The following is a 13,737-nucleotide window of genomic DNA, read 5'->3' on the forward strand; positions in this document are numbered from 1 at the left end:
CGGAATTTGCAAGGAACCATGTCATGTGGCGTATCAAAATTCATCAAATTAAAAACTATGACCATTTTAAGTGATGCCAACGTCCTCTTATCCAACCTGGCCACTCCGGAACGGGTCACCGGTAACCGGTGGCCACTTGGGGACACTTCGGAATCTGCAAGGAACCATGTCATGTGGCGTATCAAAATTCATCAAATTAAAAACTATGACCATTTTAAGTGATGTCAACGTCGTCTAATCCAACCTGGCCACTTCGGAACGGGTCACCGGTAACCGGTGGCCACTTGGGGACACTTCGGAATTTGCAAGGAACCATGTCATGTAACGTATCAAAATTCATCAAATTAAAAACAATGGCCATTTTAAGTGATGCCAACGTCCTCTGGTTCAACCTGGCCACTCCGGAACGGGTCAATACAAAAATACAAAAATACAAAAATACAAAAATACAAAAATACAAAAATACAAAAATACAAAAATACAAAAATACAAAAATACAAAAATACAAAAATACAAAAATACAAAAATACAAAAATACAAAAATACAAAAATACAAAAATACAAAAATACAAAAATACAAAAATACAAAAATACAAAAATACAAAAATACAAAAACACAAAAACACAAAAATACAAAAATACAAAAATACAAAAATACAAAAATACAAAAATACAAAAATACAAAAATACAAAAATACAAAAATACAAAAATACAAAAATACAAAAATACAAAAATACAAAAATACAAAAATACAAAAATACAAAAATACAAAAATACAAAAATACAAAAATACAAAAATACAAAAATACAAAAATACAAAAATACAAAAATACAAAAATACAAAAATACAAAAATACAAAAATACAAAAATACAAAAATACAAAAATACAAAAATACAAAAATACAAAAATACAAAAATACAAAAATACAAAAATACAAAAATACAAAAATACAAAAATACAAAAATACAAAAATACAAAAATACAAAAATACAAAAATACAAAAATACAAAAATACAAAAATACAAAAATACAAAAATACAAAAATACAAAAATACAAAAATACAAAAATACAAAAATACAAAAATACAAAAATACAAAAAAAAAATACAAAAATACAAAAATACAAAAATACAAAAATACAAAAATACAAAAATACAAAAATACAAAAATACAAAAATACAAAAATACAAAAATACAAAAATACAAAAATACAAAAATACAAAAATACAAAAATACAAAAATACAAAAATACAAAAATACAAAAATACAAAAATACAAAAATACAAAAATACAAAAATACAAAAATACAAAAATACAAAAAAAACAAAAATACAAAAATACAAAAAAAATGTTTGAAATATTTTGAAATATTTTGGAATATTGTGAATACTAAATGTAAATTCAATATTCAAAATCCTCCTCATGCTTAAAGTTTATTAAAAAAAATTAATCCAGATTTTTTTTTAATAGTCAATGTGCTCATATTTTTATACTTAAAATACCTAAATTAAAATAAATTCTTGAAAAAGTTTAATTACTTAAAATGCTTGAATAACTTAAATTTCTTGAATTTCTTAAATTTCTTGAATTTCTTGAATTTTTTGAATTTCTTGAATTTCTTGAATTTCTTGAATTTGTTGAATTTCTTGAATTTCTTAAATATCTTGAATTTCTTGAATTTCTTAAATTTCTTGAATTTTTGGAATTTTTTAATTTCTTGAATTTCTTGATATTTTGAATTTCTTGAATTTCTTGAATTTCTTGAATTTCTTGATTTTCTTGAATTTCTTGAATTTCTTGAATTTCTTGATTTTCTTGAATTTCTTGAATTTCTTGAATTTCTTGAATTTCTTAAATTTCTTGAATTTCTTGAATTTCTTGAATTTGTTAAATTTCTTGAATTTCTTGAATTTCTTGAATTTCTTGAATTTCTTGAATTTCTTGAATTTCTTGAATTTCTTGAAATTCTTGAATTTCTTGAATTTCTTGAATTTCTTGAATTTCTTGAATTTCTTGAATTTCTTGAATTTCTTGAATTTCTTGAATTTCTTGAATTTCTTGAATTTCTTGAATTTCTTGAATTTCTTGAATTTCTTGAATTTCTTGAATTCTTTGAATTTCTTGAATTTCTTGAATTTCTTGAATTTCTTGAATTTCTTGAATTTCTTGAATTTCTTGAATTTCTTGAATTTCTTGAATTTCTTGAATTTCTTGAATTTCTTGAATTCCTTAAATTTCTTAAATTTCTTGAATTTTTTGAATTTCTTAAATTTCTTGAATTTGTTGAATTTCTTGAATTTCTTAAATATCTTGAATTTCTTGAATTTCTTAAATTTCTTGAATTTTTGGAATTTTTTAATTTCTTGAATTTCTTGATTTTTTTGAATTTCTTGAATTTCTTGAATTTCTTGATTTTCTTGAATTTCTTGAATTTCTTGAATTTCTTGATTTTCTTGAATTTCTTGAATTTCTTGAATTTCTTGAATTTCTTGAATTTCTTAAATTTCTTGAATTTCCTGAATTTCTTGAATTTGTTGAATTTCTTGAATTTCTTGAATTTCTTGAATTTCTTGAATTTCTTGAATTTCTTGAATTTCTTGAATTTCTTGAATTTCTTGAATTTCTTGAATTTCTTGAATTTCTTGAATTTCTTGAATTTCTTAAATTTCTTGAATTTCTTGAATTTCTTGAATTTCTTGAATTTCTTGAATTTCTTGAATTTCTTGAATTTCTTGAATTTCTTGAATTTCTTGAATTTCTTGAATTTCTTGAATTTCTTGAATTTCTTGAATTTCTTGAATTTCTTGAATTTCTTGAATTTCTTGAATTTCTTGAATTTCTTGAATTTCTTGAATTTCTTGAATTTCTTGAATTTCTTGAATTTCTTGAATTTCTTGAATTTCTTGAATTTCTTGAATTTCTTGAATTTCTTGAATTTCTTGAATTTCTTGAATTTCTTGAATTTCTTGAATTTCTTGAATTTCTTGAATTTCTTGAATTTCTTGAATTTCTTGAATTTCTTGAATTTCTTGAATTTCTTGAATTTCTTGAATTTCTTGAATTTCTTGAATTTCTTGAATTTCTTGAATTTCTTGAATTTCTTGAATTTCTTGAATTTCTTGAATTTCTTGAATTTCTTGAATTTCTTGAATTTCTTGAATTTCTAGAATTTCTAGAATTTCTTGATTTTCTTGAATTTCTTGAATTTCTTGAATTTCTTGAATTTCTTGAATTTCTTAAATTTCTAGAATTTCTAGAATTTCTTGATTTTCTAGAATTTCTTAAATTTCTTGATTTTCTTAAATTTCTTGAATTTCTTGAATTTTTTGAATTTTTTGAATGTCTTGAATTTCTTGAATTTCTTGAATTTCTTGAATTTCTTAAATTTCTTGAATTTCTTGAATTTCTTGAATTTCTTGAATTTCTTAAATTTCTTGAATTTCTTGAATTTCTTAAATTTCTTGAATTTCTTGAATTTCTTGAATTTCTTGAATTTCTTAAATTTCTTGAATTTCTTGAATTTCTTAAATTTCTTGAATTTCTTGAATTTCTTGAATTTCTTGAATTTCTTGAATTTCTTGAATTTCTTGAATTTCTTGAATTTCTTGAATTTCTTGAATTTCTTGAATTTCTTGAATTTCTTGAATTTCTTGAATTTCTTGAATTTCTTGAATTTCTTGAATTTCTTGAATTTCTTGAATTTCTTAAATTTCTTGAATTTCTTGAATTTCTTGAATTTCTTGAATTTCTTGAATTTCTTGAATTTCTTGAATTTCTTGAATTTCTTGAATTTCTTGAATTTCTTGAATTTCTTGAATTTCTTGAATTTCTAGAATTTCTAGAATTTCTTGATTTTCTTGAATTTCTTGAATTTCTTGAATTTCTTAAATTTCTTGAATTTCTTAAATTTCTAGAATTTCTAGAATTTCTTGATTTTCTAGAATTTCTTAAATTTCTTGATTTTCTTAAATTTCTTGAATTTCTTGAATTTTTTGAATTTTTTGAATGTCTTGAATTTCTTGAATTTCTTGAATTTCTTGAATTTCTTGAATTTCTTAAATTTCTTGAATTTCTTGAATTTCTTGAATTTCTTGAATTTCTTGAATTTCTTGAATTTCTTGAATTTCTTAAATTTCTTGAATTTCTTGAATTTCTTGAATTTCTTAAATTTCTTGAATTTCTTGAATTTCTTAAATTTCTTGAATTTCTTGAATTTCTTGAATTTCTTGAATTTCTTGAATTTCTTGAATTTCTTGAATTTCTTGAATTTCTTGAATTTCTTGAATTTCTTGAATTTCTTGAATTTCTTGAATTTCTTGAATTTCTTGAATTTCTTGAATTTCTTGAATTTCTTGAATTTCTTGAATTTCTTGAATTTCTTGAATTTCTTGAATTTCTTGAATTTCTTGAATTTCTTGAATTTCTTGAATTTCTTGAATTTCTTGAATTTCTTGAATTTCTTGAATTTCTTGAATTTCTTGAAGTTCTTGAATTTCTTGAATTTCTTGAATTTCTTGAATTTCTTGAATTTCTTGAATTTCTTGAATTTCTTGAATTTCTTGAATTTCTTGAATTTCTTGAATTTCTTGAATTTCTTGAATTTCTTGAATTTCTTGAATTTCTTGAATTTCTTGAATTTCTTGAATTTCTTGAATTTCTTGAATTTCTTGAATTTCTTGAATTTCTTGAATTTCTTGAATTTCTTGATTTTTTTGAATTTCTTGAATTTCTTGAATTTCTTGAATTTCTTGAATTTCTTGAATTTCTTGAATTTCTTGAATTTCTTGAATTTCTTGAATTTCTTGAATTTCTTGAATTTCTTGAATTTCTTGAATTTCTTGAATTTCTTGAATTTCTTGAATTTCTTGAATTTCTTGAATTTCTTGAATTTCTTGAAATTCTTGAATTTTTTGAATTACTTGAAAATCTTGGAATGTACTTGAATTTATCGAAACGCTTCAATTGTTTGATATACCCTTCCAATCCAACCCCCCTACCCCTTTCATGTGTTGCTCTTCTCCTGAATTTTATCCCTCCTCTCCCCAAAAAAACTCGTGGTTTATGCATGAGCCCTTGTGGGCAATAACCCTTTACAAAACTTACCAGAACCACCCGCCCCAAGTAGCCGAACGGTCGAAACTCCACTCACAAAACTATAACATTTATTTGTAAATCAAACTTCTTCAATAATCTCTTTGAAGAAAAATACACAAGCCAATTCTACCAATCAGCTGGTCAGCACGTCAAAACTTGTCTGTTTTGTTTCCAAGCGTTACGGGTCGACTTTGAAAAAGTAACGCAACTTATCGTCTTTAAACAGGGATCACAGCATCGTGAACTAGTTCATAACTTTATGAAGTGCGTATTATGATTTCATGATTTTTGTACCATGATTTCATGAATTTGTTCACGTTTCCATGAACACGTTTGTTTGCTAAATTCGTGATTTTTTGTTCATGGCTACGGGAACGCTTTTTTTTGCGTGTACATATATCCTGACAAAAAGGATATCATTTTACGTACGAAGAGCTGCATATGACAACCTCTGCCGCAATCCCGGTCCCGGGGGTGTACTTATTGCAAAATCTCAGCCCATGAAGACCACATCCACATCCCGCATGGGAAAGCTCCCAATTTCCTTGGAATGATAATAATAATAACAATAAGTAATCCTCGGCGGAACATCACTTCATGCCCAGAATTAGCTGTCGAGCTTGACGAGAGGAAATAAAAATAAAACCAGCCGGCAGAGCCCACATAAAGTGCTTTCTGTCATGTTTTTGTTATGATTTGTCGGTTTATCTTTGTTTTTTTTTCCAGCACGTCACATCAAACCGTGACGGCATCTACAAGAAGGCGGCTTTCCATGTGTGTTTGTGGGTAGTGTGTGTGATCCTTCCCACACTGACAGCAAATTGAAATGATGGCGGTTGATAAACAGCATCAGCCGCCACGTGTTTGTCTGTGTGTGCGTGTGTCTGTGTGTGTGGGTTTGTGTCTGTGGTGGTTTCCAGCTGCTGACGGGTGATAAATGAGGGAAAATTCCGATTTGATGAGATCTGTGGCCAAAAAGTTTTATTTTTATTTTTGCCATTTGCACAAGTGTGTGTGCGTGTGGAGTGAGTCTTCTGCGATTCTGGCGATGGTTCAATTGGGATTTGATTGTCACGAGTGTTAAAAATTCATCAGGAAGTTTTTTTTTTGTGTTCGGACGCCACAGCACGATTCAATAATTGCTTTCATCACAAAAAAAGACTGTTGCATGTGTGTTGCGGATTGTCGGAAAGCCACAAATACACAGCTGCTGAATTATTGAAAAAAACATTTTTATGGTTTCGAATCGAAGCCTCAATTCAACCGACATGTAATCTCTTCCAGAAATATTCGTTTTTTCTGATAATTGTCACTTTGATTTGAATTTAAATTTGATAAATCATCATTATCATCATCAAACATTCCATCACATTTCTTGAAACAAAAACAGACTTATTAATTATTTGAAAACCCCTCTGTCATGCCTGCCGAGCATCGATGCTATAGGAAGGACTTTTTTTTAACAAAAAACCTTCTCCCACTGCTTTACTCAGCTAAACTTACTAAAATATCCAAATAATCATTTTTAAAACACGAACAAAACTGTCTTATGTGTCCATGATCCTAAAAAGGTCAAATTCTATTCAAGAAGGTATTGAAATTCTGCTATACTGAAATGACACACATAATGAAACACATCCTTCCCATATAATGAAAAGCAAATTTAATTCAGAGCAACTCATTTCACTGAATACCCTGCTCCCTAAGCTTGGTATACACAAGAAGCACCATTCAGTGAATCAACTTCATTCATACATATTTCTCCTTCCTTCTTCTTCTTCTCCGGGCGCACAGCACCCACATCGTCCAGTTTTGCGTCATATCTGCTAGAGAGAAAAAAAACGAACAAAAAATCCTCCCCCAACAAACTCGATACACATAACCAGTACATACCTTCAACATTCACAATTCCCACGTCGTTGTCCTTTTGCGCGCCTCCAACTCGCAAAATGATGGGCCTCGGGTGCCAGAAACAAAAGCCTTCACACAACTCTAACTCTAACCAACAACACTACTCGCACACTCAGTTGCATAAATACAAGTTGAATTGAAATTTAAAATAAAAGTCGAAGTTTGAAAATGATCCAATTCTGTCTAGAATTTTTTTTTTTTCTTCATAAAATCCAAATCTGTCTAGAATTGTTTATGGTTTTTCACGATTAACTGTTGCTCCATTTATGCAAATATTTTTTGAAAAAAAAATTCAATTTACATGAAAATTTAGAATTAACTCAAAACTTTACCATTTTTCCTTGGAATTCCATGTACAGTAAAACTCAAAGTGCCTAAAGCTTGAAAGAGCGCAGTTTTAAAAGTGAAAGAGCATCATTGTTTGTCACGTTATCTTTAATGTTTTATCAAAAGGTTAAACATATTTTCAATGATTTTTCATATTTTATCAAACTGATAAAAATCAGTTTTTCCAAATAAAAAAAATAGGGAATCATCTTTGCATTTGCCAAATAAATAACAAAAAAATATGTTCTTCTCAAAATCTAAATCTGTGCTTTGCTACAATGTTTTGCAAAAGTTGTCAGCTTATGTTATAAAAACATCTACTAATAAAAAAATACTATAGCTTGCCATAAACAATATTTAATTCCTGTTTTTTCGTTACAATTTACCTTCCGGAACAAATTCGTCGGAAAATTTTGAACACTCAGTGATCAAATAGAGTAGGGACATTTTGCTGTACATAATTGTAAAATCCATCCAAAACAGTCCAATTGTGACATCTTATTTGAGAAATGACTATCAAGGAGAAGTAGCGAGAGAAAAAAAACCCTGTTCCAGTTCTAGGGTTGCAACTATAACCCATTTTTCGTGTTTCGTACTTTATAAAGCATTTATAAAAAAAAAAAGTAAATCCAAAAAAAAAAACAAACCATATTCTTTGAAAATTATGATACATTAAATAAATTTCGACGATAAAATTTCCTTTCTAAGCCAAACTTCTTTTAAAACCGTAAACTGGGGTGGCCTTGGTAGAAATTTCAATCGGCCTAAATTATTGCTACAACAAATATAACTGTCACATTTTTGTTTCAATGATCGATATACAGCGATTCCACGTCAAACAGGAAGTCTCCAATGTTTCAACAGAAAGGTTATTAGTCGAGCTTTTAGGGAAAAAAATAGTTGAAGTTCGAAAAAACTAGCTGAATATATGAAAAGGTCCTGAAAATTTCAATTTGAAGGTATCGGGACCAAAAAGCTTTTATCTGAAAATATTTATACTTTTTCGGGAATCAAAATTTTCGTTACAGCTTAGGTATGACTAAGCTTAATATTTTCCGTCTTTGCGCGCGGCGTGTCAAAAACTCCAGTTTTTAAATTCGAAAAATCATATCTCCAAATCGTGTTAAAGGATATTTAATATATATATTTTTGGATATGTTATGTACAATATTACAAGGAATCGGGGAAACATATTTAAAGAAATGAGCTCTTTAGTCCCGAGACCTTCAAATAAGCAAATTAAATTTTCATAGGACCTTTTCAAATGTTCAGCTAGTTTGTTTTAAACCTCAACATATGTTTCCTAAAAAGCCAAACTAAAAACCTTTCTTTTGAAACATGGCGCTTTAAAATTGGATTAGTCGTTCCGGAGACATGATTTTATGAAATGTGTTTTTGCGAGAAGCGACGAAAAATGCCTTTTATTGACCACCCTATTTCGGATAGAAGCACTCTGATCGCCAAACAAAAATAAAAGATGGGTCTTATTATTTTGCCCAAGGAATTCTCATGCCAAATTTGAGCCAAATCGGAGCACTTTTGATTTGGAGACTTCCGGTTTGACGTTGAATCGATATATAAATAAGTCAGCCACCCTAAAAAACTCAAAAATGCTGATACTAGAGAGTGAAGTTTGCATAGTAAAAAATCGAAAAAAATTATAAATGCTTATGTAAAAATGCTTTTTCTAAAATTTAACCCACAGGTGGCGCTGTTATTATTCAAATAATCTCGGAAGTGAGATTTTCAAAGTTAACTTAACGCTCTAAAACTTTATTGGACAAATTAATGCTGTACAATTTTTCCTGATTTTTTTGCGATTTAAAAAAGTATTTTTTGTGTAAAAATCCTTTTTTTTAGCAACTTAAGCCTCGGGTATCAATTAGTTAATCTTTACCAAATTCGCTCAAAATTGGCACAGATGCATAAAATACCGTCATCAAGGGTGACATTGGGTCTGGGTGTGAGATTGGGTCATACAAAAATGCTGAAATGCTGAAATTTGTATGACCCAATCTCACCCCCTAGACCCAATGGTACCCCTAATAACGGTAACCCCAAAAAATAGTTTTCTATCTGTGGAGTCAAAATTTGTCATTTTGACACTTTCCTGTCCCATGTGAACAAATTTCAAACATTAATTAAAATTTAAATACAAGTAGCGTACGAGGGACAATGCTTCAAAAGGATGATATTAGATGCACAGTAAAAAATCTGATGGAAAATGGTAAAAATAAATGTACGTTAGGGTAACAAGAAAAATTTAAAATTTTGGCTCGATTCTTTAGGCAAAAATAGTAACTGTGCCAATTTCGAACCAAATCGGTTAAGGTTTAAGGGTCGGAAAATCTATGGGAAGACCTTGACCTTGCAGGTGGTGCAGGTCTCGCCCAAAGTTCCATCACAAGTTATCGCGATTTTACAAAAAAAAAAGTTTTGAAAAAGTTATTTTTTGCGTTTTTCTTTGTTTCGTCGTCCGTGTCTGTTGCTAATGACCATGAACGGCCATGTTCAACGATGATTTAAAAACTTTTTTTCGTAAATTTGCGATAACTCGTGTAGTATAACATTGTTATACTCTAAAAAATAACCCTGCAAAGTTAAAAAAAACGTAACTTGAAAATGAAAAATTTTGTTCTGAATGAAAAAAATACCCTTCTGGTTTTATGTAGATTCGGAAAGTACATTAAATTTCCCTTAAAATGGCATGTTTCAATTTTTTTTACAGTTGAGTTACAGAAAATGGCAGAGTTTTGCTTAGTGTTTTTTTTTTTCGGTGAAAAATCCGTTTATTTTTCAATATTCAAATCGGGCGTCCAATTTTACAAAAAAGTCCCTTTGACACCAAATTTCTATCTCATCACCCTTTTTAGGTTACAAATTATTGAAATCACGTCTTTTCTCGCATGTTCAAAAATGAAATGGGCCGTTCAACTCCTCCGTCACGAGATATTAAAAAACGGACCTCGGATTCGTGAACAGGGACAAAGTTTTACGCAAATCGAAGAGGGGTCGGGCAACTGCTATGTGTGTTGGCGGAGAATTACCCACTTACATTTTGATAACATAATGCAACATTTACTACTTTTTTTTGCTGTGTATACACAGCTAAAAAAGTAGTAATCCAGCTGCGTGTAAAAGGCCTGGGTGTAAAAGAAATATTGCATTATTTTATGCAATTTTATGTGATTTCACACCCTGAAATATGTAGCCCATCAGTATGGGAAACCTACTTGACCGAAATGTCAAGCTCATATATGCGTTTATCCTTACAGCTTTTCATCGGTCTGATGACCGAGTGGGCTAAGGCGCCAGTCCTTACTGTTGGTGCTGGGTTTGAATCCCGTCGGTTGCAACTTTTTTTTGTGTTTGCAAAAATTGTACATGCAGTGTGTAATATTAAGAGCGAGTCCACGAGCAAAGCATACCCATCTCGCATCGACCTCACCATTCTGCCTGAAATTTTCAGGGGTTGTTTGTACATATGAAACTAGCATCTGGCCAAAATATGAGCACTCTAGGTCAACGGAAAGTGGGGCAAATTGGGACACAAATTTTAAAGGTTCAAAAACGTCAAAAATCTTAAAAAAGCTATAACTTAGGCAAAATTCAATTTAATTTCAAAATTCAAAATGCATCTGAAAGGGCTTAAAAATGCAACAAAATGCAGGATATAGCATCCCAATTGGTTAAATCTAAAGGGAGTTATTGGCATTTTAGTGAAAAAATAGCACAATTTTCAAACTCAAATTAAAAAGTGTTCCATCCAGATATCAACTCGGTTCGACCTGCAGCTTGTAGGGGACATCTGGGACTACTATATGAGACTGAGAACGCTTTGGGTAAGGCAGTTTAACATATTAAATAGACACTTTTACTTTTAGTGATTTTTTTGGTTGTAAATTTTTGCTCGGGGAACCCCTCAAATCAAATTTTCTGGTGATAATTTCATTATATTCGTTTTCCTCAGACAATTTCACAATAGAAAGATGCACAAAAATGTTTATTTTCATCCATTTTAACCCTTTAAAAAATGAAAGTTGAAAAAAATCTTCGATTCACATTTATTGAAAATCAAGTTCGTTTCCAAGGATACTAGATGACACCAGAAAAAAAGCAGCCTCTTAATTTTTTTTAGTTTTCATTTTTTAAAAGGTCAAAATGGATGAAATTAAACATTTTTGTGCATGTTTCTACTGTAAAATTGTCTCAGAAATAGGAATATAATGAAATTATCACCAGAAAATTTGATCTAAGGGGTCCCCCGAGCAAAAATGTACAACAAAAAAATTCACTAAAAGTAAAAGTGTCTATTTAATACGTTAAACTGCCTTACCCAAAGCGTTCTCAGTCTCAGATGGTAGTCTCAGATGTCCCCTACATGCTGCAGGTCGAACCGAGTTGATATCTGGATGGAACACTTTTTTATTTGAGTTTAAAAATTGTGCTATTTTTTCACTAAAATGCCAATAACTCCCTTTAGATTTAACCAATTGGGATGCTATATCCTGCATTTTGTTGCATTTTTTAAGCCCTTTCAGATGCATTTTGAATTTTGAAATTAAATTGAATTTTGTTTATTTTGACGAAGGTGATGTGCATGCTTTTGCATGCGATTTTACCATCGGATTTTTTGCTGTGTATTTTCAAAATAGTTTCAAATTATTTATTTTAATTTTTATAAATTGTGCCCAATTTATACCAAAACAAATCACAAAATTGCTTGAGACCATACAGTCCAGACTCAATTATCCGTAATCCTAATGAAAATTGTATATAGTCGAATCTACGTTGTCTTTTTCTGGGTCGTTGAGGTTCGATTAAAAAATGCGCTTTAGTTGTTTAGGATGTCTAATATGACGGCGATTAACGATTGAGAATATTCATCTGGGAATTGAACAGGCAACCAAACACTCAAATATTATTAATTTTGTGTCGCTGAACTCGAATTTGGCTCAAGAAGTAAGAAACCATCAAAAATAAAAAGAGAGAAACATATTTTATCGTGATTCGATTCGAGGATATACGGACCACTTGGAATCATGAAGACTTTGAAGTGTACTCTATTTAAATTTCAAAACAGCTTCTTTATGCAACAGAGTGTCTGTCAGCTAATGTACGTGTGTGTGTGCAAGGTAAGAACAATATCCATTATGATGATTACGACAATGCTTTCTTCCTTGCCTCGCGTCACTACTTTTTTGAATTATTCTCAGTTGCAGGCTCGACCTCCCTCACATACACACACACTTACACAAACGGCTTTGTTTTTATCCTCTTTTTTCCCCAGTTATTCTTCATTCGTTAATGTTCTTTTCCAACAAACACATGCACGTTCAAGCAGAAGCACACAGCAAAGGACGATACTGTATATTTATTTATCTTTTCAGCTTTTCATCTCTTGGGCACGATTTTCCAACCGGTGGACATTTTTTGCTGAGTTGCAACAAAGAGTCCATTCAGAGTTGGGAGGAGGGTGAATAAGCCATTTGTTGAGTAAACAAGCAATTCCAGAAAGGATTCGTTTTAATGAATGAGGGTTACATTTACACTAAAAACGAAACTATTAAACACTTTGAAAGTCAAACGAACATGAAATGCAGTGAATGCTCAACTTTCAGATAACGAGTTTTCAAGTTAACCCTCAAACACTTTGCCACTTTGAAACAAAACTTTTCCTTCCGGTCCATAAATGTATAATCTTCCCACAACCACGAAGCTCACACTTTTCCACTTTTTCTTTTCTAAAATAAATGCAACAACAAAAAATCAAATAAAAAACATAAATATATTCACCCTCTCGCCGTCGTCGTCGACACTTTTTTTCTAGAAGCTTTTCCAATCCCAAAACCAAACACACTCTCTGTAAGCGTCTGAATCTGTCTGTGTGCTTTTATTTGTGTTAGTGTACGTTAATCAGCTGTGAACACACTTTTTCCCGGCCTTTTCTTTTCCTTTTTTTCCTTTTCACCAAATATTTAAATAAAGGATGGCTTTGAACCACCAACCAGACCCGCCACCCACAACACTCACACACCCACAAACGCAGCCCCTGCTTCAAACAGCTGTTCAGCCAAGAGGTCAAACGAACGCACCACCGAGAGGGTCACCAAGAGGGAGGAAAATCCAGCCAAAACCAAAGCTTTCGACGGTCGGAACCAGACTGACGGTTCGGCGCGGAGTCTGGCCGAGATTTGTACCCTTCTGCTGGTGACTCCACCGGACTGGGTCTCGGCTGGTGGGAAAACTGCGAGAGAAGCCGCCGAGAGCGCGTTGGAATTCGGGAGCGAGCTTTTGGCCCCGAAGCTTGCGCGAGTGAGTGACAGGGTTTTCCGGTATTTTGAAGGGATCTTCTTATGATTGTCGCAAAGGGAGCAGAGTAGACGATATAAAACGTGGCAT

The 13,737-nt window shown here is 30.8% G+C and overlaps 1 protein-coding gene across 1 annotated transcript in view; it reads right to left on the reverse strand.

Annotated features, from left to right (window-relative positions):
- LOC120415738 (uncharacterized) overlaps window positions 1-13,469 on the reverse strand; it is a 197,020-nt gene extending 183,551 nt beyond the window's left edge. The window contains exon 1 of the mRNA XM_052710239.1: window positions 13,373-13,469. The gene's annotated coding sequence lies outside the window, so the exon portion shown is untranslated. The remainder of the gene's footprint in view (window positions 1-13,372) is intronic.
- Window positions 13,470-13,737: the final 268 nt, after the last annotated feature.

This window comes from Culex pipiens, chromosome 3 (genome assembly GCF_016801865.2).
Source record: "Culex pipiens pallens isolate TS chromosome 3, TS_CPP_V2, whole genome shotgun sequence".
NCBI classification, from domain to species: Eukaryota; Metazoa; Arthropoda; class Insecta; order Diptera; family Culicidae; genus Culex; species Culex pipiens.